This window comes from Elephas maximus, chromosome 25 (assembly GCF_024166365.1).
Source record: "Elephas maximus indicus isolate mEleMax1 chromosome 25, mEleMax1 primary haplotype, whole genome shotgun sequence".
Classification (NCBI taxonomy): domain Eukaryota; kingdom Metazoa; phylum Chordata; class Mammalia; order Proboscidea; family Elephantidae; genus Elephas; species Elephas maximus.
Window position 1 is genome coordinate 48,823,914 of NC_064843.1, and position 24,256 is coordinate 48,848,169.

General features: G+C 41.4%; 1 long non-coding RNA gene across 1 annotated transcript in view; it reads right to left on the minus strand.

Annotated features, from left to right (window-relative positions):
- Window positions 1-1,785: 1,785 nt before the first annotated feature.
- The window catches only part of LOC126067474 (uncharacterized), a 109,262-nt gene continuing 86,791 nt past the window's right edge, over window positions 1,786-24,256 (minus strand). Inside the window, exons 2-3 of the long non-coding RNA XR_007515413.1 lie at window positions 4,343-4,528; window positions 1,786-1,984 (exon numbers count right to left, since the gene is read on the minus strand). This is a non-coding gene — a long non-coding RNA (uncharacterized LOC126067474). The remainder of the gene's footprint in view (window positions 1,985-4,342; window positions 4,529-24,256) is intronic.

Below are 24,256 nucleotides of genomic sequence, written 5' to 3' on the forward strand. Positions count from 1 at the left end.
AGTGGCACGGCAGGGCCAGCAGGAAGGGGGTGAGGTGGCATATGGGGCTAGGTGGGTGGAAGACAGAAAAGAGAAAGAAAAAAGAAAAAAAAAGAGGGTGGAACAACAGGAGCTGGCAGGTTGTGGTGGGGCAGACGCATAGGCATGTGAGAAGGGGGAAGGTAGCATACAAGGCAAAGGGCTGGGAAATCATGTTTCCCTGGTTACCAGTTGCCGTGTCTCCGGTTGGGAGTTCCATGAAGTCACCTTCCAGTATTCCCCGTTAGGAGTCATTGTTGGCTGTGTTTCAAGATGGCGATGCTGTGCTGTGTTAGTTTGCACAGGACCTCTACTCTGTATCTCTTCTCTTCTCTTCTCTGTTTTCTGTCAGTTTCTTCTTCCACTCAGTGTTTGACCTAGTTCTTTATCCCTTCATTTGATGCTCAGGTTTCCAGGATTGGCATTTGTATCTGTTTTATTTAATTTTGGGGGGGTCTTTGCTCTAGAGGGATGGCATGGTGTATCTCTCTAGGGAACCATGTTGGCTCCACCTCCATAAAAAGATTTTCAATAACCAAATTGAGTTTAGTTTTTAATTTAATTTTTAATTAAAATTTTAATTTAATTTAAAATTCAGTTTCCCAGTCCCACTAGCAACATTTTACGTGCTCAGTAGACACACGTGGCTTATGGCTACCATATTGGGCAATGCAGCTTTAAGAGGCCACAACTGTGAGCACCTATGAGATTTTTTTCACCTTTATAACTTCTTCATGTCAATTTTCTATGTGAGCCATTTCCTCTTCTTAATGATTAGTCTGAAGCCCTTAAAATGAAAAACGCCTGTGTTCTTGTTACTGGTGTCAATAAAGAGGTGGAGAAGGTTAAAACGCGAAGATTTAGTAGAAGCTTCAGAGAAAGAAAACCATCTCTGTCTTATTCTTATTGTCAGAATTTGATTTAATTAAGTTGCACAGGATAATAATTATAGTAAATGAAGTTTTACTGGAAAAGACTCCTTGAGAAGTCAAGGTAACATCTCCAGGCACCACTGTTGAGGAATTCAGAATCAATCCCTACTGGGAGCACAAAAACTCCCAGGCACATAAAGAGACAGAGACCTGGAGTTGCCTGCTCCTGGTAAAGCCAAACTCATATATGGTTGGAAACAGAGCTTTAGGGTCCTTTGTGTGTGTGTCTGTGTGTGTCTGTGTGTGTGTGTGTCTGTGTGTGTGTGTCTGTGTGTCTGTGTCTGTGTCTGTGTGTCTGTGTCTGTGTGTCTGCGTGTCTGTTATAGTCAAGTGCTACCTATTAAAGCTGATTCAGGGTACAACAAGATTCTCTGTGTTCCCTAAAACATCTCATTGACTAGTCCGCTGTATTCACCTACACATCCATCCATCCTTACACCTGATCTAAAATTGCAAACCTAGAGTCACTTCATTGATCAGGCATTACCTAAAATAGGCCCTTGCCTGTTACAGGCACATTCGCTACTGGGAAGGGAAATACGTTAACATCCTAGCCTCACTACCACTTTCACACAGATAAGGTGTTAGGTTAACCAGTTGGCGTATGGGCATGTCCCCCATTCCTCACTTCTCCCCATATCCACACTGCTGCCCAGGTAACTTTGCAGTTTTTTCCACTAGAAAGCTCATTTTGGCCCCATGTGCCTCACTTTAACCAATGGAATGTGGAAAAATGGTGGTATGTCAGGTCTGAGCCAACACCTAAAGAGACACCAGTCCTTTTTGTTTGCTCCTCTTGTGCTTCTGCCATACCATGAGAAGTACTGGTCCCTGAAGAATGACAGATATGTGGAACACAGCCACTCTGGCCAGTCAGCAAGCCTGGGGACATGACAATAGATACTTATCTATGCCACTGAGATTCGGAGTGGTTTGCCATGCAGTACTGCTGTGGTATTAGTGGACTAAGATACCAGCGGTCAGCTAAGAAGGAGGAAGGCTCTGAGGGTCTTGGACACAGCAGGTGAAATTTCCTGTAAGAGAAGGCAGAATTTGTAGAAACTTCATTGCAAACATTCCCAATCCTTTCTTCCTTGTTTTCTATAATTATAGAGTCTAAGAAGTGAAATATACCACCTGTCTGTCAGTTTGTCATACTGTGGTGGCTTGCATGTTGCTGTGATGCTGAAAGCTATGCCACCCATATTTCAAATACCTGCAGTCACCCGTGGTGGACAGGTTTCAGACTAAGACAAGCTTAGAAGAAAGGCCTGGCAATCTACTTTTGAAAATCAGCCAATGAAAACCATATGGATCACAACAGAATATTGTCTAGCCAATTATATATAACTACCATTTTGCAGGGGACTCCAGGCAAAGCTTCTGCCTTCCTGATAAGAACAGGGGCTTCTGTTACAGCACTTCTCCTCTCTTCCTGCCTTGAAGGTGGTTGTAATGCCTGAAACCATAGCTGTCAGTTTGTACCCAGGAGATGAGCAGCATGAAGTTGAAAGGCTAACAGCAGAAGAGGCAGAATAGGAAGAAAAAGCCTGGGTCCTTCATAACATTACTGAGAAGCTAAAACCAGCTGCCACAGAGTTGACTCTGACTCATGACAAGCCCACGTATGTCAGAGCAGAACTGTGCTCCGTAGGGTGTTGAATGGCTGATTTTGGGGGAAGTAGATCACCATGCTTTCCTTCCAAGGCACCTCTGGGGGAACTTGAACCTCCAACTTTTCAGTTAGCAGCCGAGCATATTAACTTTCTGCATCACCCAGGGACTCCAAGCTTATCTCCAGTCTTCTTTTAATGTGAAATACAATTAGTGTCTGTTTTGTTTAAGCCCCTATTAGATGGGTATTCTGATATCAAAACTTTACTTAAATGAAGTCCTAACTGATATGCCTATTTTACAGTTTTGCTTCAGCCTGACTCAGTCTGTTCACAACAGAATGATGTTGTAGTTTTCTCACTGGGTATTGAAGGAGTTGAGTTAAAAGGAAATTCTGAAGGTTTCATAACCCACTGAGGAAAAAAAAAAAAAAACAGCAGCAGTCTTATCCTTTAACATCACATAGAAGCACCTTAGGGACCGAGGTGGGGGGAGCCTGGAGCACCTCCGCTCTCCCTGTGTCTTGATCTATTTGACCTATTAAAATACAAGCCACCCATCATTCTTAACGTCTTCCATGAAGAATTCTCAAAATCCAGCCAGAATGGATCACTACTTTCTCTGAATTCCTGTCACGGTTTGTTTGTTTTCTCTAGCTGTTCCCTTCAATTGACATATCACATTCAGCCCTGAATGAATACTGTATATACGTCATATCTTTCCTACAAAGACAGCGTCTTAACAGTCCCTATAGAATCTCTTGAAGAATCCAGTGGAGCTCTCAGCACATATCAGGCCTTCAGTAACTAGTAATAACTATTAATTAAATAACATTAATATGAAGTTGCTTTATAACTTGCCTGGCATCACACCCATGCCTGTGGGTGTTTCTGGAAACCTAATTAGGGGTTGGCTGCAAAAATAGCTCAGCTGTAGATGCTGTCTACTTTAGAATAAGAGAGAAATGACAGAAGGCAAAATAGAGGAGAAAGAACAATTCAAAGTCACCTCCAAAGAGACCAGAGTAGCCATATAACTTATTTCCTCTTGGGAATATCCTTAAACAGAAGTTCTGATGGCAAAGAAGTCAGCAATCTGACACAGTTTTGCATTTATACCTTGAGACTTAAAATATACGTTGGGTCACTCAGATTTATTTTAGCTCCTACTTCAGTAAAAAAAAAAAAAAGGAGGGGAAAACTCTCTAAGCTGCAAAGTTCTAGAACTCACAATTAAAAAGTGGGGCAGTAGGGTATCTTAGGCTGAGTCCCCCGGAAGCTGACCCTGAAACAAGGATTTGAGTCCAATGGTTTATTTGGGAGGTGACCCCAAGAAAGTCAGTAGGGGAAGGTGAAAACCAAGCAACGAAAATGAGGAGGCTAATACAGGGTATGTTACGTGTAAGTGGTGCCTGTGGGCAACTGGAATTCAGTTCTGCTGGGGAACTCTGTGTACAACACACATCCAGACTGTTTCACATGGGTGATGAGGAGCTGGGGTACTTATTCACTTCCATTTATTATTGGTGAGGGCTGTTTGGGGGGCATTAACCCTTGGCAATTCCAACCTTCCCCACTCATGGACTGAGCATGTTCCTGCAGACAAAGAAAATCTTTTGGCAGAGAACTGGAGGTGCTGCAGTAAGAAGCACTGGTATGCACAGGAATGCCGAATATCGAGAGTATATGGGCAGGGCAGCACCAGTGTCTACTCCCTGGGGAGAAGAGGGTAAAGGAGCAGGGACTTCAGGTGAGGGACTGAGGAATGGGGAGCGCTACCTTGAGCCTTGGGTGAGGCTGAGATCTGGATAGCCAGGGTGATGTGCCAAGTGAACAAAGTAGATGTCCCTTTGAAACATCTGGGGAAATCTGAAGTACATCTTACATTCATCTTCATCGCCTTTACATTTTACAATATCTTCTAAATCATAAGGATCAAAACCCACATTTATCAACCTTCATGTCCTATAAAAAAAAAAAAAATAATAGAATATATCCATTAAAAACAACAACAACCAATTGCCACTGAGTCAACTCCAACTCATGGTGACCCCATGTGTGTCAGAGTAGAACTGTGCTCCACTGAGTTCCCAATAGCTGATTTTTTTAGATGTAGATAGCTAAGTCTTTCTTCCAAGGTGCCTCTAAGTGGACTTGAACCTCCAACCTTTTGGTTAACAGCCAAGTGTGTTAACTAATTGTACCACCCAGGGATCATCCATTAACAGTGGAATGTTCTGGAGCTATTTAAAATCATGTTTCACAAAGCATTTACAATACAAAAGAGAAGTGCTTTTAAGTTAATGTTAAGTGATTTAAAAAGGGCAAGGTTCAACATTGTCTGTCCAGTAGGGCCTCCACTCTGTGTAAAAAAATAAAAAGTACTAAACAATGATGGAGGAAACCCTGGTGGTGTAGTGGTTAAGAGCTACGGCTGCGAAGCAAAACGTTGGCAGTTCAAATCCACCAGGCGTTCCTTGGAAACCCTATGAGGCAGTTCTACTCTGTCCTTTAGGGTTGCTGTAAGTCGGAATTAACAGCAACGGGTTTTGGAAACAATGTTGGTAGAAAATGTATCAGTTTATGTATATATATATACACACACACAGCTTTTTAGTGGTAGTTTTGTAGTTGCTTTCCTCTGCTTCCTTACACATTTCTAAAATTTACAGAATTTCCACAATGAGCATGTATTACTTTTATAACTGGCTCAAAAAATCTTAAAGAAAAAAAAAATCATGTTACCCGTTGTCAATAATGTCCCTAAAATGGTTTGTTGATTTGGCCCACCTGAGCCTCAGCGGTTAGATTCTGTTGAGGACTGTGCTCAAGGATACCAACTCCCAGGAGATTAACATCTCCAACCTTCTTCTCATTCTTCAAGAAGTCCATGTCACTTTCCAACTCAACCAACCAGCATGTATCATTTGTCTAATAAATATTTATAGTGTCCACTGTGTGCCAACAACTGCCCTAGGCCCTGGACGAAGCCAGACACAGACCCAGCCTCATGGAACTTGCAGGGGACTGAGTAATAAAATTAATCTTTGAGGAGTCCTATACAGGAGAGATATATGCTTGTATAAGAAACTATATTGAGAGATTTAGATCAAATGGGGAGAAGGGCTGCCCTAAGGAAATGAGGTTCAACCTAAGATTTGAAAGATGCAAAGGAGTTAACCAGACGAATACTAATTGGGCTTCTAATGAGTGTGTGGGGTCATCATTCTGAGGTTTTGGGAGGTGTTAAGGCCTCTGTCCTCAAGAAACTAGCCATCTAATTGTCAACAAATAATGGAGAGGAAAAAAAAAAAACACAGTATTGGGTTAAAGTCCCCAATGTCTGTGGGTAGATGTAGGAGTTCAAAGGGCAATCAAGCAATAATGGCCAACATAGTGAGGAAAGACTCTTTGGAGGAAATGCAGCTTGGGTTTAGCTTTTATGCCAACAAGAAGGAAAGGTTCTCCAAGCAAGGAGAATCACAAGAGCAAAACCCAGAGGGGTCAACGTTAATGATAGCCTTCTGGGACAGTGAGATGCCCAGTAAGATGAAAGGAGAAGCTAGCTGAGTGTTGGGTAGGAAGGATGGGCGTGGGGTCTAAGGGGTGGCTTGTCCTTGGAAGCCAGGTGAGGATGCTTGGACTTGAAGTGATAGGAAATGGGGAGCAAAGACTGCTAAGATTAAAGTGGTATCTACAGGAGGATTGATGTGTCCAACTATACTGTGTGGAGGAGATAAGCCTGAGGATGTGGACACAGTAATCCAGACAGCAATAGAGATTTGGACAGGAAAGATGGTTCTCCTGTCTATCCTCAAGACACTTCAACATGATAGGTTAACTGGGCTTTTTTGCTGCTGAAACAGAAATTTCTATAAGAAAGGGAAACGTTTTATATTGCTTGGTATAATCTTTTTTTTCTCTCTCTCACTCACTTATTTTATCAGTCTGTCACCTACAAACAAGAAAATATGTTGAAACCCAACAAATTTCTTCCCTCTTGCAGAAGTTCACCCCACAGAAAAGACTGTTTCTGCAAGTCACCTAGAACTCAGCTCTCCTAGAGCAAACTCATGGACCAAGGGAACCTTCTCCCTTTTAAGGACTCTCTTTCTCTCCCCACAACCTACCTGAATCACAAAGTTGCTGCAAAGGTGGTGATGAGGAATGAAGTTGGGAAGTTCCAATCACGCTGATAAAGGGCCTCTATTAACCAAAATACTTTACATCTTGTTTTGCTAAGAGTAGCTGGGCTGTGTGCTGCTGTAACGGCTGCAGAGCCTGGGGGTGGGGAGTGGAGGGGAGAGCGGAGGAATCTCTTCCACAGCAGATGCTAATGGAAGAAACCATTCACATTCTGCCCTGAGCAGAATGCCCTCTGGGTTTTCCTCATGGTCCACAGTTGATTCCTTACCTTACAGTGACCCTATAAGACAGAGTAGGACTGCCCCATAGGGCTTCCGAGGAGCGACTGGCGGATTTCAGCTGCTGACCTTTCAGCTAGCAGCCAAGCTGTTAACCACTGCGCCACCAGGGCTCCTCAAATTTCAATATACAAAAAAAACTGTTGCTTCTAGTTGACTGACTCGTAGTGACCCTATAGGACAGAGTAGAACTTCCTCATAGGGTTTCTAAGGAGCAGCTGGTGGATTCAAACTGCCAACCTTTTGGTTAGCAGCCGAGCACTTAACCACTGTGCCACCAGGGCTTCATTCAATTTCTGCATGGATGAGATTAAGTTGTAGCAATCTAGTTACAACTATTTTTTCTTGCTGTATTTATATTTATATTTATATTTATATTTATATTTATATTTATATTTATATTTATATTTATATTTATATTTATATTTATATTTATATTTATATTTATATTTATATTTATATTTATATTTATTAGGTCAGCCCACCACTACCAAGGTTTCCGTTCATACCACCACTGCGCTCCCCAAGCTAGGTTTCTTTTCAGTTAGATGCTGCCTTATAAAAGTGCCCCAACCTCACCTTCACTTTCCGTATGGAAATAGACGATTAATGAATGAATTGGTCAATTAATTATCTAGCTGCCCTAACACAGTTGGCTACTCCGTTTTCATGTGAAGATGAGTGCCTACTGAAAAGGTCCTCAGCAATCAGGGTCACCCTAAAAATCCCACCCCAGATTAAACCTGACAGCTCTCTGTGCCTCACCTTGGAAACACCTTGCAGTCTACGCGGTTTTCCTGGATATCTCACGCCCTCTTGTGGCTGTTTTAGGTTGACATACTCCCTGAATTCAGCAGCCCTTTTTTTTTTTCCACCTAAAAGGTCAGCAGTTCAAATCTGCCAGGCGCTCTTTGGAAACTCTATGGGGCAGTTCTACGCTGTCCTATAGGGTCGCTATGAGTTGGAATCGACTCGACGGCAGTGGTGGGCTTCCACCTCCCCCTAAAAATTCAACCAACCCTGAGTTAAAAAAACATACGTATTTTATGTTGTTTCTCCTAAAATGTAAAAGGCAAATACACTGATGTCTGGTTTCTGGAAATGCCCACCATCAAGGTTCATCTGGTCTGTTAACCCTCCCCTGGCTGGTATGTGTTTTAATGAGCTTTGAAGGTACCTTGCTTTGCTTGCTCTGCACCCCCGAAAGGCTCCCCCTTACCCCAAATGCATACTTTCGTTTGGTCTTTAGGTTTGTTTCAGAGCGTCCCCATCTTTCTCACACAAACCCATGAAGGGCCTAACTAGGTTCTTTATGGGGAGGAGGGCAGATTTTCCAGCCTGAGGAGCCGAGGTGCCTTCACTTTTCAAGCCAAAGCCTCCGGGTAATTCCGGCGCCCCAGAGGAATCACAGGGAGATGCGCCAGGACCAGGAACTGCGGCTATCTTTGGTGACTTTGGTAGGCAGGTGAACCCAGGGCAGGGCTTGAGGTTGGCTGCATTGGTCATTTTTATGAATTGATTGGTATAGGCCCATGGGAAGGTTTCCTAATATACACAGCCTACTTTATGGCCGTATCACCTTCATCTGACCTCTGGTAGTGCTAAAGACAAGCCTATCACACTCACCTGGCCTGCAGCCTGAACCAGGCAATCAGGCCCCTTGCCAAGGTGAGACTGGGGAAGAAGGAGCCTCAAAGTCTGATGACACTGCCATTCCCTTGGCTAAAAGGAAAAGCCCAAGAGAAAGAATATTTGCTGGGCTTGTGCTAGGTGTTTACCAATGAGTGTCTCATGCCGTGAGCTGGAATTATCATCTCCACTCTACAGATAAGACCCACTCTTTAGCCAGTCCCTGCCGCTTATCTTACTTAGCTTTTGGTTTCAGGTCCTTGACTTATAGTCTATGTGAATGACACCTCTTGGAGTTGGGCAGTGCACAGCCTGCACGTCTGCACAGAGTGGCTCAGACCAACTTCCAGCTCGGTACTTCTCCATATCAAGATTCTAAACCTGGCTTGAATCTACACCTTGCTACTCAAAAAAATGGTCCCTGAACCTGCAACATTAGCAATACCTTGGAAGCTTTTTAAAAATGTAAATTATTTGACTCCACCCCAGATGTAATGAATCACAGTCTTCAAGAATGGAGCCCAGAAATCTGTGTCCAGGGCTTTTCAACTTTCATGTTAAATGCAGATCTCATTAAAATGCAGATTCTGATCCAGAGGGTCTGAAGCAGGACTTTGAACCCGTTCAGTCAATTCAACCTCTGCTGAGACTGCATTTCCACCCCAAATATACTGAATCAGAATCTACATTTAAGAATCACCTGGGGGATCTTGTTAAAAATGTAGATTCTGATTCAGTATATTTGGGGTGGAAACGCAAAGTCTCAGCAGGGGGTTGAACTGGAGTGAACCGGTTTGAAGCCCTCGTCTGAGGATGTGGTGCTGAGGGTTTTCAGCTCTTATCAGCTCCCAGGTGATACCAATGCCAAGAACCAGTCTTTGAACAGCAAGGCTCTAGATCAGGGTTGGAGCCCTGATGGAGCAGTGGTTAAGAGCTTGGCTCTTAACCAAAAGGTCGGCAGTTCAAATCCACCAGTCGCTCTTTGGAAACCCTATGGGGGCAGTTCTACTCTGTCCTTTTAGGGTAGCTATGAGTCAGAATCCACTTGATGGCAATGGGTTTGGTTTTTGGTTTTTTAGATCAGGGTTTCTCAAACTGGAGCCTGCATTCAAATCACCTGGAGTGCTTGTTAGTACACAGATTGCTGGATTCCACCCCAGGAGATTTTGACTCAGTAGGCCTGGGATGGGGCCTGAGGATTCGCATTTCTATCAAGCTCCCAGATGATATTGATGATACAGATATAGGGACCCCACTTTGAGAACCACTCTTCTAGCCTGTTAGAATTTACCTTAATTACAGTATTAACCCCAGGCTTTCTGTATTCTTATTTGCATGACCCAAAGCCATATTCAACTCTAGAACCCTGGCATTTTAGAGCTGAAAGGAACTTCAGAGACCACCTGGTGTCAGCCACAGAAATGCAAATCGACGGTCTCCCCCAAGGCCAGACATCAGCAAAAGCCAGGATTAGAGGCAAAACCAGGATTAGGCCTCCTGACTCACTCAGTTCAGCATTGTTTACTCTGCATCCTGCTGGCTCCCATGCTCCATAAATTCTCAGGCTTTCCGCAACTGCAGGCAACTGCAGTATTTTTGGTGAGCTCCCTACCCTAGACCAGCTTTGCAGGTGCTTGAGTCCCTTTCAGACACATATGTCATCAGCACAATCCGTGCAAACGTACTGGCCTCCTACCTAACAGCTTTTTGAAAAGAGGGCTTTGGAAACAGCCAGCAGCCAGGCTGGAAGCCACGGTGGAGAGGAAAGGCAGCAGCTAGCAGGCAAACCAGGCAAGGTGATTCAGAACAGAGGCCCTGGATTCTGACAGCAACTGACACCCAGGCTCTGCTGAGCAGCTGTGGGAAGGTCGTTTAACCTCTCTGGGCCTGGAAAGATGCTTTTCTTTAAGAAAAACAATACTCTCATTCAAGGAACGAAACATAGGGGAGGGTCTCACATATGGGCTAGGGGTGGGGGCTGTGTCAGTTTCCGCTGCATAACAAATCACTCAGTACTTAGTGACTTAAAACAACAACCATTTATTATTGCTCACAAGTCTCCAAAAAGGAGCAGAAGCCTTCAGGCCCCCTGAAGCCTAGGCTTGGAACCGGCATGCCATCATTTCTGCCATATTCTATTGGCCACAGCAAGACATAAGGCTGGCCCTCCTCTCAATGCAAGGAATGACAACATCACAATGCAAAGATATCTAGAGAGATAAAGGTTTCTGGACATTTTGCAGTCCATCACAGGGGAGTTATCTTAGTTTGGAAGACCCTGAAACAAAGCTTCCAGAGCAAATAGTTTACTTGGGAGGTACAGGAAATGCCAGTAATGGAGTGGGGGTATTGAGACAGAAAGGGGAAGCAGCCAATAAAGGGAGCCTAACCATTTTTAACCAAGCCACCAGTGGGGCGGTTGGAGCTTAACTCCACCAGAAAGCTCTGGAAGCCGGTGTAGGAGGCACCTCTTGTTATCGTTCCACCTGAGGGCCAAAGAAACTGGGATGTTGATATGTCGATTCATATCAACCTTTTGTTGAAAGCTGCTCCCAGGGGACTCTAATTGCCCATCACTTCAGCCTCCCATAAACTGACCACAGAGGTCAGAGCAAGACCTTGACAAAGAAAGGCAGGGTCCGACAGCTGGTTAAGCCACAGTGCTCTGAAGTGGTAGGATATGGGGGGATAAATGGAGGTGTGAGTAAGACACCCATAGCATTTCCTACAGTGCTGTGGTGAGAACAAAAAACTGTCAAGCTTCAGATCTGAGTTGTTTTAGTCAACGTGTTTTTTTTAAAGTCTGCTTTATTTTGGGTGATGCTTCAGTTTTGTTGCTAGCAAAGGTTGGGACACTAGGTGGCATCATATCAAGTTGTCCGTGTAGCTCAGGAAACAAAATGCCAAGTGATGTTCCTAGGTGTCCTTGGGATTCAACAATTACCGACATGAGTTGGGAGTTAACAATTGTCCAAGCCGTACCAGTGATGGAACACTTTAGCTTCTGGGGGACATACCAAGGCCAATGTTCTCTCCAAGCTTGTACCATGGCAACAACATCACAAGCTGTGTGGGGCCAAAGCACAAAGGAGCAGACAGAGGTAGCTGGCTTTTCTAGGGAGTGGGATTCACAAAGACCCTGGAGGGAGAAGCAGTAAGTAGAATGAAGCTTTCTACCCTCAGAAAGGTCTTTGGAAGTATGTGAAAAATGGACTGGAAGAAAAGATACCAAACTTATAACATAAATTTATCCTTGGAGGTGAGAGTAGAAGTGGGGTCATAGAATGAGGTTAAAAGTAAAGGTCAAAAGGTATTTAACATTTTGTTAAGACAAACGAGACAAAAGGTCAACAGTGATCAATACTTGGTAATGAATATGGATGGCTATCACAGTATTAGTTCTCCTTTTGTTTTTTAATTTCAAAAAATAAAGGTGTGTGTGGGAGGGGGTATGATAGTTCCCTGTAATTAGCAAGGCCTTATGGGGTTCAAAAGGTGACTCTGATCTTATTCTTGAGTGACTTTTGACAAATACTTCCCTTTAGTAAGCCTGAGAGGCAATAATGCACCAATGGTGTCTTGCACAGAACCCAAACTGGTCACTCAAAACACATTCATTTGTTCCCTTTGCTCCTCCCCAGGCCCAGCATCACGAATGAGAGTTCAAGGATCATGCTCCTCCCTTACACTGAGCCAAACCTGATGATTTTCTGGCTCTCTGGATAAGCTGGAAATAGGACAATCTTAATAAAACCTTATCGTGACTAAATCAACCCAGGGATAGACTTGCTCTAAGAAAAAAAAAAACGTCTCTTGAAAATATGGCTTGAAGGACATCCCCCTTACGAAGAAAGGGATTCTGGACTAACAGTCAATACATCCTAACTTTCCCCAGGGCTTCAGAATCTTCCACCCTGAGGGGAATCTAACCTATTTCTAGAACATTCCTAAGGACTTCAGGGTGACCTGTAAAGAGATAAGGTTTTAGGCTTCTAAATGTAAATGTAACAGTTGAGTCCTTATACAAATTTAGAGAGAGTCCATAGCCAGGCCTTGACAACACAAGATGCTATGAAGAAAAGGCTTGAGTGAAGGCTTGAATCAAGGCCCAGCCTTCAGAAGAGAAGGCACCTCTGGTCTCCATCCTGTCAAGGAGGTGGAGAGTAGCCTTAGGAGGCAACATAGCATTCCCCAGGGTTTTGTTTTGAATGGGATTCTTTGAACCTTGGAGGGATTGACCTTAAACAAAGCCTGAGGAGGTAGAGTCAAGGAGCTACTGGGCTGAGCTTTCTTCATGCAGATTACAAATAATCACAGGCTTCTACACACTCCAGGGTCTCAAGTCTCCAGTAGGGGTGCATGTGCGCGCTTGTGCACGAGCACACGCCCCTGCTTGTATACGGTTTCCCATCAACCCTGTATCAGTTATCTGTTACCATTAGATACACTGCATAATAAACCACCCCAAAACTTAGTGACTTGAAACAATATGTATTTAGCTCACAATTCTATGATTGGCAATTTGGGCTGAGCTCAGCTGGGACATTCTTTTTTTTTTTTAATTAAAGGGGTCCCTGGGTTGTGCAAATGGCTTACACTTGACCACTAATATAAAGGTCAGTGGTTTGAACCCATCCAGTTGTGCTGGGGAAGAAAGGCCTGGCAATCTGCTCCCATAAAGATTACTGCCAAGAAAACCCCATGGAGCAGTTCTTTTTTTTTTTTTTTCCTTTCTTTTTTTTAATTGTAACTTACGTGAAGTTTTACAGGGCAAATTAGTTTCTCATTAAGCAATTAATACACATTGTTTTGTGACATTGGTTGCCACCCTCATGACATGCCAACGCTTTTCCTTGCTCAACCTTGGGCTCCCCATTACTAGCTTTCCTGTCCCCTCTTGCCTTCTTGTCCTTGCCCCTGGGCTGGTGTGCCCATTTAGTCGCGTTTTGTTTTATGGGCCTGTCTAACCTTTGGCTAAAGGGTGAACCTCAGGAGTGACTTCAGTACTGAGTTAAAAGAGTGTCCAGGGGCCGTACTCTCGGGGTTTCTCCAGTCTCTGTCAGACCAGTAAGTCTGGTCTCATGGGTCTGTGGTCAGCTGCAGGTCAGACCAGCAGCTCTGTGATCTGGGCTGCGCTTTCTAACATTTCAGGGCTGACTCAACTCTGGTCCACAAGACCCTCATCACCCAGCAGGCTAGCATAAGCTTGCTCTTGTGGGAGCTGGAAAGGATTCAAAAAAAGAGAGCAGAAGCATGCAAGACCTATGAAAGTCTTGTCACTTCCACCACATTTTATAAGTCAAAACAAGTCACAAGGTCAGACCAGCTGAGTGTGTTAGGATAACCTGGCTAGAGAAAAGGTAGAAAAATGGACTCCCCCTCTTAATGGAATCACATTGCAAAAAAGCAGGGTCATGAGAAGGGGAATAATTGCAGCCATTTTTGGAGACATCGACCACATACTTCCCACTACTCTGAGGCAGATTTCTCCTGGATTTTACCACATACTGTTGGTCAAGCAGAGAGCTGGGATGGAGAGAAGAGTGAGGGGCAGTCTGGAGCAGGTTTCTGAAAGTCCCATTTCTGGAGACTCAGCCAGTGGTATAGACTTAAAGCACTGGTTCTTCAAGATGGTAAGAGGTACCAGGGTCAAAAAAACTTCAGGAAAAATGCATTAACCAAAACCAGATTTGAAAAAGGATAATGTCCACTGTTGACTTCATAGGGATATAAACGGAGACTTTCCCTTTTTTTTCCACATGAAACATATCCCTAACCCCCACTGAATTGTGCATAAGCTCTATTTCACTATTGTAATTATTGGCAAGTTCAACATCCACATAGATAGTATATTCAATACCCTGGCTTGGTAGTTCCCCAAACTCTCCCTTCACAGTGTTTTATTTCCTTCCACCTCATCCACTCATTCCATGGTCAGCCTGGTCATGCACAATAATTTGAGCACCTCTAATATCTCTATTCCACGCTATGACTAGCTCACTAGCTTTCAAGTTTGCATCCTTTGGTATCCCAGTTACAACAGTTCTTTGGCCTCTGGAATTCTCCCATTCAATGCTCCCACCACTTTTTCCCATTACCACCTTTATCTTTATTTCTCTCTTTAACTAACTTAGATTCTGTGGCCTGACATTATAATCCCTCCACTGCAAGCACCTTCAGCTCCCTTTCCACCAGAGGTACCCAGGGAAAATCTCATCCTGCTTGTACCCTATTATTCCCCTTCTCTATCTCAATGCTCCTTGAGAAAAATCAAAATGGCTTGAGTTAAATTTATGGCCACAGACTTCAAATGATCATACAACACTGTCCTTGTATCTAACTCTTTATCCTTAATAACTCTTTTGAATATGACTTATCTTCCTACCCCAAATTTTTCACAGCCATTCCCAACCCTCACTCACAGCTGGTAACCTTAACTCATATTTCACTGAGAAAATAGAAGCCATCAGAGATGATGCACTTCATTTTTTTCACCACCATCAAATATATAATCCCACCTGTACCTGCATTGACCTCTTCATTTTCTCCTGTTTCAAAGGCAGTGTCCAGGCACCTATCAAATGTTCCACTGAATTCACTTATGCTCTCAATTGAATCACCTTTTGCCTTCTGAAGAACTTCTCTCCTTCAATTATCTGTATCTTCTTGTCTTCCTATCTATGATGGTTAATGTTATGTGTCAATATGACTAGGCTATGATTCTCAGTGGTTTGGTAGATACTGGCCTGGGTGCTTTTCTGTAATGTAATCATCTTCCACGTTGTGATCTGATGTGATCAGCCAATCACTTGAAAGGAGAGTTTCCTTCAAGGTGTGGCCTACCTCCAGTATATAAACGGATGTTCTGGCAAAGTGTGTGCTCTCTCTTGACCCTGCACTGTTCTCATCTCCTGACCTCAGGCTCTTGGGATGTGAGCCAGCAGAAGTCTCCAGCCTGCCACCTGACCTGCAGATTTTGGATTCACCAGCTCCTGTAAACCCATGAGCCAGCAGTGGGTGCCTAGCCCCTTGCCTGATCCATGGATTTGGGACTTGTCAACCCTCACAATTGTGTGAGACATTTTCTTGAAGTAAATCTCTATGTATTTATATATATGTCTCACTGGTTTTGCTTCTCTAGAGAACCCAGACTAGGACACCAATGTTAGTGGATAATTTCCATTGTAAGTAATCATATGTTAGTATCTCCCACCTTCAAACTTCTCCCTTAACTCTGCATTTTCCTTCCACACATTTCTCTGCTCCTCTTCATCATAAAACACACTGAAATGTTTGTTTGGCATCACTGACTCCACTTCTTCACCTTTCCCTCCCTATCTGGCTTCTGTCCCATCACTTCACTGAAGTCAAGGTCAACAGTGATCTTCTTGCCAAATCCAATGGCCATTTCCCTATTTATCATCTTTCTTGACTTTTCTCAATTTTACAGTAGCTTCTAACAAAGTTAATTACTCCCTCCTCAATTTTTTCTCCTCTCCTATTTCCTACTCACTTACTTCAGCTCCTTTCTGACCTCTGCACCTTCGAATATCTCTCCTCATGGTGCTGAGCTGTCTTGTTTTATCTGGTCTCATCTTCTTTTCTCTACCTACACTCTTTTCTAAATAGCCTCATACTTTCATAGGACTTTCAATACCAGTTAAATGCTTATAACTTCCAAAGTTTAGCTCTTTAGCTAAACTTCTCGTACAACTTTCAAACTCACATTCTAGCAGCCTATTAACCTGGTGTTTTATCTTTCTCAGATCTTATCTCATACCACTGCCCCCTTTCTCCCAACCCTCCAAACACATTACTGCCTTCCTGTTTCTCATATATGCCAAGCCCTTTCCCATTTGCTGGCTTTTCCACTTGCTCTTCCCTCTCTTTAGAACTCTTCTTCAGCTCTTTCTATGACTTGGTCATTCTCTTCTTTCAGGCTTCATCTTAAATGTAAATTCTTTAGTAAGACTTCATTAGAACCGTTTATATTCTACAAACGCTAATGGCGATTTATAATCTGGTTTGTTATTCATCGCCTGCCACTACCACTAGGTCATAAGTTCGGTGGAAATAGGAAGTATGTCGTCCTTGTATCGTCCATACCTAGAACTTAGTACAAAGTGATTGTCTTTACTATCAAAGGGAGCACCATCAGTGCCAAATCCTATGGGCTGATGCACCATCACTTCTTGCATCAACCTTGACACTATTCTCTACCTCTACTTAGACAAATAATCTTTAGGAGGTCAGGGGGAGGGACGCTATTCAGGACCAAATTTGAGACTCATGATATTATTGGTTAACATTTATTGAACACTAGTATATGCCCGGCACAGTTTTAAATTCCTAATATGTTTATTTCATTTAATACGACACTCCTATGAAGTAGGTATTATTTTTATCTCCATTTTATAGGTTAGAAAATGTTTCATTGGTTGAATCAAGTCACACGCACAAGTCAATATCAATGTGGTAGAGAAGAACACTCTGCTGATAGTGGGAGAGAAAAGAGAATGGGGATTTATGGAACAATCACCCAAACTATCACATTAACATTTATAAAGTACTTATTATATGCCAAGCACAAGTCTAGGAGTCTTATATTAGTAACTCATTTAATCTTCATAGCAACTCAGTGAAGTAGATACTAGATCACATAACCAAATAGCAATAGATCTGAGATTTCAAACTAATACTTCCTTAACTACCTTGCTATACCATCTTTCACAGGCAGAAGTGTAAAAGGACCTCAGATTTTGTTTATAAGGCATTCATCTAACAGAAGTTCAATACACCCCTAATAAAGAGAAATCATTTGACCACATCCAGAGAATCTCATGGACCCAAAAATCAGACTTTTCAGGTTTGTGACAATTAGAAAGCCACCAGGAAGTGAAGCCGTGCTTTCCATCTCTCAAGGAATACAGGATCTATCTCTTCTTCTCTCCGCCTATACACTTCATTTTCCCTTCTCTGCGAACCCTATCTATTTACTTGCCAGTTTGCCCTTGGCTCATATTGGCAGCCACACCTCCGAGGCTACAAGAATTTGCATCTCTGCCCTCCACTGCCAACTGGCTGCAACAGTCTGTGTGTGTGTTTGTGTGTGTGTGTGTGTGTGTGTGTGTGTAGTTGAGGTTCGCAAAAGAAGAAATTGTATTGATTCTGTCAGATCTATAAATGGGCTTCCCTTGGACCAGATGGTCACTACTGGATCAATCAACCATACTGAGGGATGGTTTGGTGGAGATAGGGTCTTCTAGTAACCCAGGACTGGCCCAAAGAATGTGAAAATTTTTCTAGAAGGGGCCGTAGATGGGGTAGGCAATGAAATCTTCCTGGTATACATTTTTATTGAAGCATGGGATAAACATACATGTAAATCCATAAATTATAAATATGCCACACAATTAACTTTAAAAAAGTGAATACACCTGTATATCCAGCTCAAAAGAAGCAGAACATAACCGGCTCTGAAGAAATCCCCATCGCCTGCCTTTTCCTCTGTGCAAGAGTAATCTCTATCCTGATTCTTAATATTGTTGATTGGTTTTTCCTTGTTTCATATTTATATGAATGGAATTATGCAATACGTACTCTTTTGTGTCTGACTTCTTTTACTCATCATTATATTTATGAGAATCATCTATATTGTGTGTGATTATAAATTGTTCATTCTCATCCCTGTGATAGAATCCATTGTGTGAGTACACTACTCTTTATTCATTTTACTGTTGATGGGCATTTGGGCTGTTTCCAATATGAGCTATTACAAATATTGCTGATGTGAACATGTCTTTTGGTATATATATTTTTGTCTTTTTGGTGTATGCATTTATTTTGGAAGTTGCTAAGTCAGGAATATAATGATTTTGAGATAAAAATTTACCATAAAGGTGAAGAAAGACTCATTTTAGACATTTAGACTCAGGTTCCCAAAAGTTGTTTTGGAGGCTTGCCAATTCATTAAATATTTTTAGGCCCATTATATATACCTCATGAAATGAGCATTAGAAGTGCATGTTAATAGATAAAAAGGGGGTAAACCCAAATCAAAACCAAACCTGTTGCTGTTGAATGAATTCCAACTCCTAGTGCCCCTATAGGACACAGCAGAACTGCCCCATAGGGATTCCAAGACCATAAATCTTTATGGAAGCAGATTGCCACATCTTACTTTCATGGAGCAGCTGGTGGGTTTGAACCTCTGACCTGTTGGTTAGCAGCTGAGTACTTAACCACTGCGCCCCCAGGGCTCCTTGTAAAAAAGATGCAGCTATTTTTTAATTATTAGTTTACATAAGTTGCTCAGTCTCTGTTAGAACAGAAGCATAAATGAACTGCCTCTCTACTTTCCCTTTATCCCTTTGGCACTTCAGTCCCATGCCCCCCAGAGGGAGGGGAAGAACAGTGTGTCCTGTGGAGATCTTCAACAGCTGTAAAGTATTGAAAATTGATTCAAAGATCTGTAGTCAAATCAAGTCCCACAGATATAGTAATTATTACAGGATAAAGTATTCTCACAAGTCTCTTTTATATTTTAAACACTTAAAAAAAGCATTTGGGGGATAGAATATAAAATGTAGCAATGAAATACTTGAATACTACTTCACAATGACAAAAATATTATAATTACCTGACAAATATTTTAAAGCATTAGAAGTGCAGGATTATATTTATGAGATGCATCTATATTGTTGTGTGTAATTCTAGATCATTCATTGGCATTGCTGTGTTATAATGCTTCAGTAAGCAATTATTGGTGGTTTAAAACAAATAGAAAAATAGAGTCTCAATAAGAATTAGAAGATATAAAGGAAAACCAAATGAAAATTTCAGAACTGAAATATAACCAAAAATTTAAAAATAAATGAATAGGCTCAACAGCAAAGTAGAGGGGACAGAAGAAAGAATCAGTAAAGTGGGATAAACTGGAAGATAGAATAATAGATATAACCCAGTCTGAACAACAAAGAGAAAATAAACTAGTGAAAAAATGAACACAGCCTCTGGGGCCTATGGAACTACAATAAATGATCTAACATTCATATCATCAGAATTCTCTATGGAGAGGAGAAAAAGGGCAAGGCTGAAAAAGTACTCAAAGAAATAATGGCTAAAAACTTCCCAAATTTGGCAAAAGACATAAACCTACAGATTCAAGAAGTTGAGAGTGCAAACATGATAAACCCAGAAAAATATTTTAAAAATCATAAACAAACCTTAAAAACTTAAGACAAAGAAAAAATCTTGAAAGCCATAAGGGAGAAATGGCACCTTATCTATGGGAAAAAAACAATTAGAATAAAAGTGAATTTCTCCTTAGAAACCAGGTAGGTCAGAACGAAGTGGCTCAACATTTTTTCAAGTACTTGAAGGTAAGAACTGTTAACCTAGAGTCCCATATCCAGGGAAAATATCCTTGAGGAATGAAGTGGAAATCAAGACATTCTCAGGTATGTGAAAATAAGATAATTTATTGCCAGCAGAACTACTCTAAAAGTATACCTAAAAGAACTTCTCTAAGGAGAAGGTGAGCAATAAAGGAAGAGTTCTCAGAAAATTAGGAAGGAAAAGAGACTGCACACAAAATTATGTGCAAATAAAATAGGCTTTCTTTCTCCTCTTGAGAATTCTACATTATATTCAATGATTGAATCAAAAATTGTAAAACTCTCTGATGCAGTTCTAAATGTATACCAAACAAAAAACACAAACTCACTGCCACTGAATTAATTCCATCTGTTACGGAGTAGACTGCTCCATAGGGTTTTCTTGTCTGTAATCTTTATGGAAGCAGATAGCCAGTCTTTTCTTTCAAGGTGCTACTGGGTGGGTTCAAACCGACAAACTTTCTGCTGTCATTCAAGTGCTTAACTGTGCCACCCAGGGAGCTGATTCTTTGTTCTAAAATAAATAAATGTAATCCATGTATTAATAGACTAAAGAAGAAAAATCATATGATCATATCAGTCAATGCAGGAAAAGCATTTGACAAAAATTAACACCCATTAATAATAATAAAAATCAGAAAAATAGAAATAAATGGAGAACTTCCTCAACTTAATAAAAAGCATTTATAAAAAAAAAACCTAGAGCCATACTTAATCATGAATGGCTGTATACTTTCCCCCTAAGATCAGGAACAAGGCAAGAATGTCCACTCTCATAGCTCTTATTCAACATAGTGATGGAAGTTCTCGCCAGTGCAATAAGGCAATAAAAAAGAAATAAAAGACATACAGATTTGTCTTAGTCAACTAGTGCTGCTATAACAGAAATACCAGAAGTGGAAGCTAGAAATCTGAATTCAGGTTGCCAGCTCCAGAGGAAGGCTTTCTGTCTCTGTCAGCTCTGGGGGAAGATCCTTGCCATCAATCTTCCCTGGTCAAGGAACTTCTCAGCTCAGGGACCCAAGATCCAAAGGACATGCTGTTCTCCTGGCTCTTGTTTCTTGGTGGTATGAGGTCCGCCTGTCTCTCTGCTCCCTTCCTTCTTTTATATCTCAAAAGATATTGACTTAAAATACAATGTGATCTTGTAGATTGAGTCCTGCCTTATTAACATAACTACCTCTAATCCTACCTCATTAACATCATAGAAGTAGGATTTATAGCACATACAAAAATCACATCAAATGACAAGATAGTGGACAATCACACGATACTGGGAATCGTGGCCTAGCTAAGAAGATACATACTTTGGGGGGACACAATTCAATCCATGACAAGATTAGAAAAGAAAAACTGTTCCTATTTGCAGATGACATGATTGTCTATACAGAAAATCCCAAGTAACCTACAAAACAAAATTCCTCCTGGAGCTAATAAGAGAGCTCACCAAGATTGCAGAATACAGAATAAAATTACAAAAATAAATTGTATTTCTACATACTAGCAATGAACACATGGACACTGAAAAAAAGAACACAATATTACTTATAAGAGTGTTTATCAAAAAATGATACACTTAGGTGTAAATCTAACAAAAAATGTACAGGACTTGTATGGTGAAAGCTACAAAACACTCATGAAAGAAATAAAATAAAAATAAATGGATATCATATTCATGTATTGGAAGATTCAACATAATAAAGATGACAATTCTCCCCAAACTGATATATGACTTTAATAAAATTTCTATCAAAATTTCAGCAAGATGTTCTGTATAGACAAGATTAATGTAAAATTCATATGGGAAGGAAAAAACTAGAATAGGTAAAACAATTTCAAAAATGAAGAATAAAGTGAGGGAAGCCAGTCTATCCAATTTTCAGACTAATTATATAAAAAAAAATTATATAGCTACAGTAATTAAGTCAGAGTGGAATTGGTGGAAGGATAGACACATAAGTCAATGGAACAGAATACAGAACCCAGAAATAGACCCATACAAATACACTCAACATATTTTTGACAAAGATACAAAAGCAAGTCAATGGAGGAAAGATAGTCTTTTCAACAAATGGTATAACAGCAATTGGACATGAATAAACAAACAAACAAAAATGAACCTTGAGTCATGGTAGCTCCATAGAAACTTTCAAACTCCCTGAGGGACCAAATTGCTGAGCTGAGGGCTATGGGGACCATGATCTGGGGGAATATCTAGCTCACTTGGCACAACATAGTTTATAAAGACTATGTTTTACATTCTACTTTGATGAGCAGCATTTGGGGTCTTAAAAGCCTGAGTGGCCATCTAGGATACTATACTAGTCTCACCTCTTCAGGAGCAAGGAAGAATGAAGAAAACTAAAGATACAAAGGAAAGATTAGTGCAAAGAGCTAACGTACCACATCTACCACAGCCTCCACCAGACTGAGTCCAGTACAACTAGATAGTGTCTGGCTACAATCACTGACTGCTCTGACAGGCATCACAGTAGAGGGCCCTGGGCAGAGCTGGAGAAAAATGTAGAACAAAATTCTAACTCAAGAAGAAAGACCAGACTTGCTGGCCTGGAGGAGACTGGGGAAACCCTGAGAATATGGCCCCTGGACACCCGTTCAGTTAAGTAATGAGGTCTCTCCTGAGGTTCACCCTTCAGCCAAAGATTGAACAGACCCATGGAACAAAACAAGACTAAAGGGGCACACCAGCCCTGGGGCAGGGACTGGAAGGCAGGAGGGAACAGGAAAGCTGGTAATAGGGAACCCAGGGTTGAGAAGGGAGAGTGTTGATATGTCATGGGGCTGTTAACCAATGTCATAGAACAATGTCTGTACTGTTTGATGAGAAACTAGTTTGTTTCGTAAACCTTCATCTAAAGTACAATTCAAAAAAAAAAAAAAGAGCCTTAACTGAATCTCATATCTTTTTAAAAAATTAACTCAAAATGAATCATAGACTTAAATGTAAAACTATAAAACTTTTGGAAAAATAATAGGAGAAAACCTTTGGGCTCTAGGGCTAGGCAAACAGTTCTTAGACTTGACATTAAAAGCATGATCCATAAAAGAAAAACACTGATAAATTTTACTTCATTAAAATTAAAAACTTTTGCTTTGCAAAAGACCCTGTCAAGATGATGAAAAGATAAGGTACAGACGGGGAGACATACTTGCAAATCACATACTTGACAAAGGACTAATGATATTGCTGTTGTTATTGTTAGGAGCGATCAAGTTGGTTCCAACTCACAGTGACCTTGTGTACAACAGAATGAAACACTGTCCTGTCCTGGGCCATCCTCACAACTCTTGCTATGTTTGAGCCCATTGTTGCAGCCTCTGTGTCAATCCATCTCATTGAGGGTCTTCCTCTTTTTTGCTGACCCTCCACTTTACCAAGCATGATGTCCTTCTCCAGGGACTGGTCCCTCCTGATAACATGTCCAAAGTATGTGAGACGAAGACTCGCTAGCCTTGCATCTAAGGAGCATTCTGGATGTACTTCTTCCAAGACAGATTTGTTCCTTCTTCTGGCAGTCCATAGTGTATTCAATATGCTTTGCCAACACCATAATGCAAATGCATCAATTTTTCTTCAGTCTTCCTTATTCCTTGCCCAGCTTTCACGTGCATATGAGGCATATGAAATTACCATGGCTTGGGTCAGGCACGCCTCAGTCCTCAAAGTGACATCTTTGCTTGTAAACACTTTAAAGAGGTCTTTTGCAGCAGATTTGCCCAGTGACTGCTGCTTCCGTGGGCACTGATTGTGGATCCAAGTAAAATGAAATCCTTGACAACTTCATTTTTTTCTCCATTTATCGTAATGTTGCATATTGGTCCAGTGGTGAGAATTTTTTGTTTTCTTTATGTTGAGGTATAATCCATACTGAAGGCTGTAGTCGTTCATCTTCATTGTAAGTGATTAAAGTCCACTTTGATTTCAGAGAGCAAGGTTGTGTCATCTGCATATTGTAGGTTGTTAATGAGTCTTCCTCCAATCCTGATGCCCCGTTCTTCATATAGTCCAGCTTCTCAGACTATTTCCTAAGCACATATCTAGAATAAATAAATTCTCAGAACTCAACAGGAAAAAAGTAGATAATCCAATTAAAAAATGGGCAAAAGACATGAGGAGAAATTTCACAGAAGAGGATATACAGAACGCACATAAGCACGTGAAAAAAATTTCAGTATTGTTAGGCATTAGGAAAATACAAATTAAAACCACACTGCAATATCAC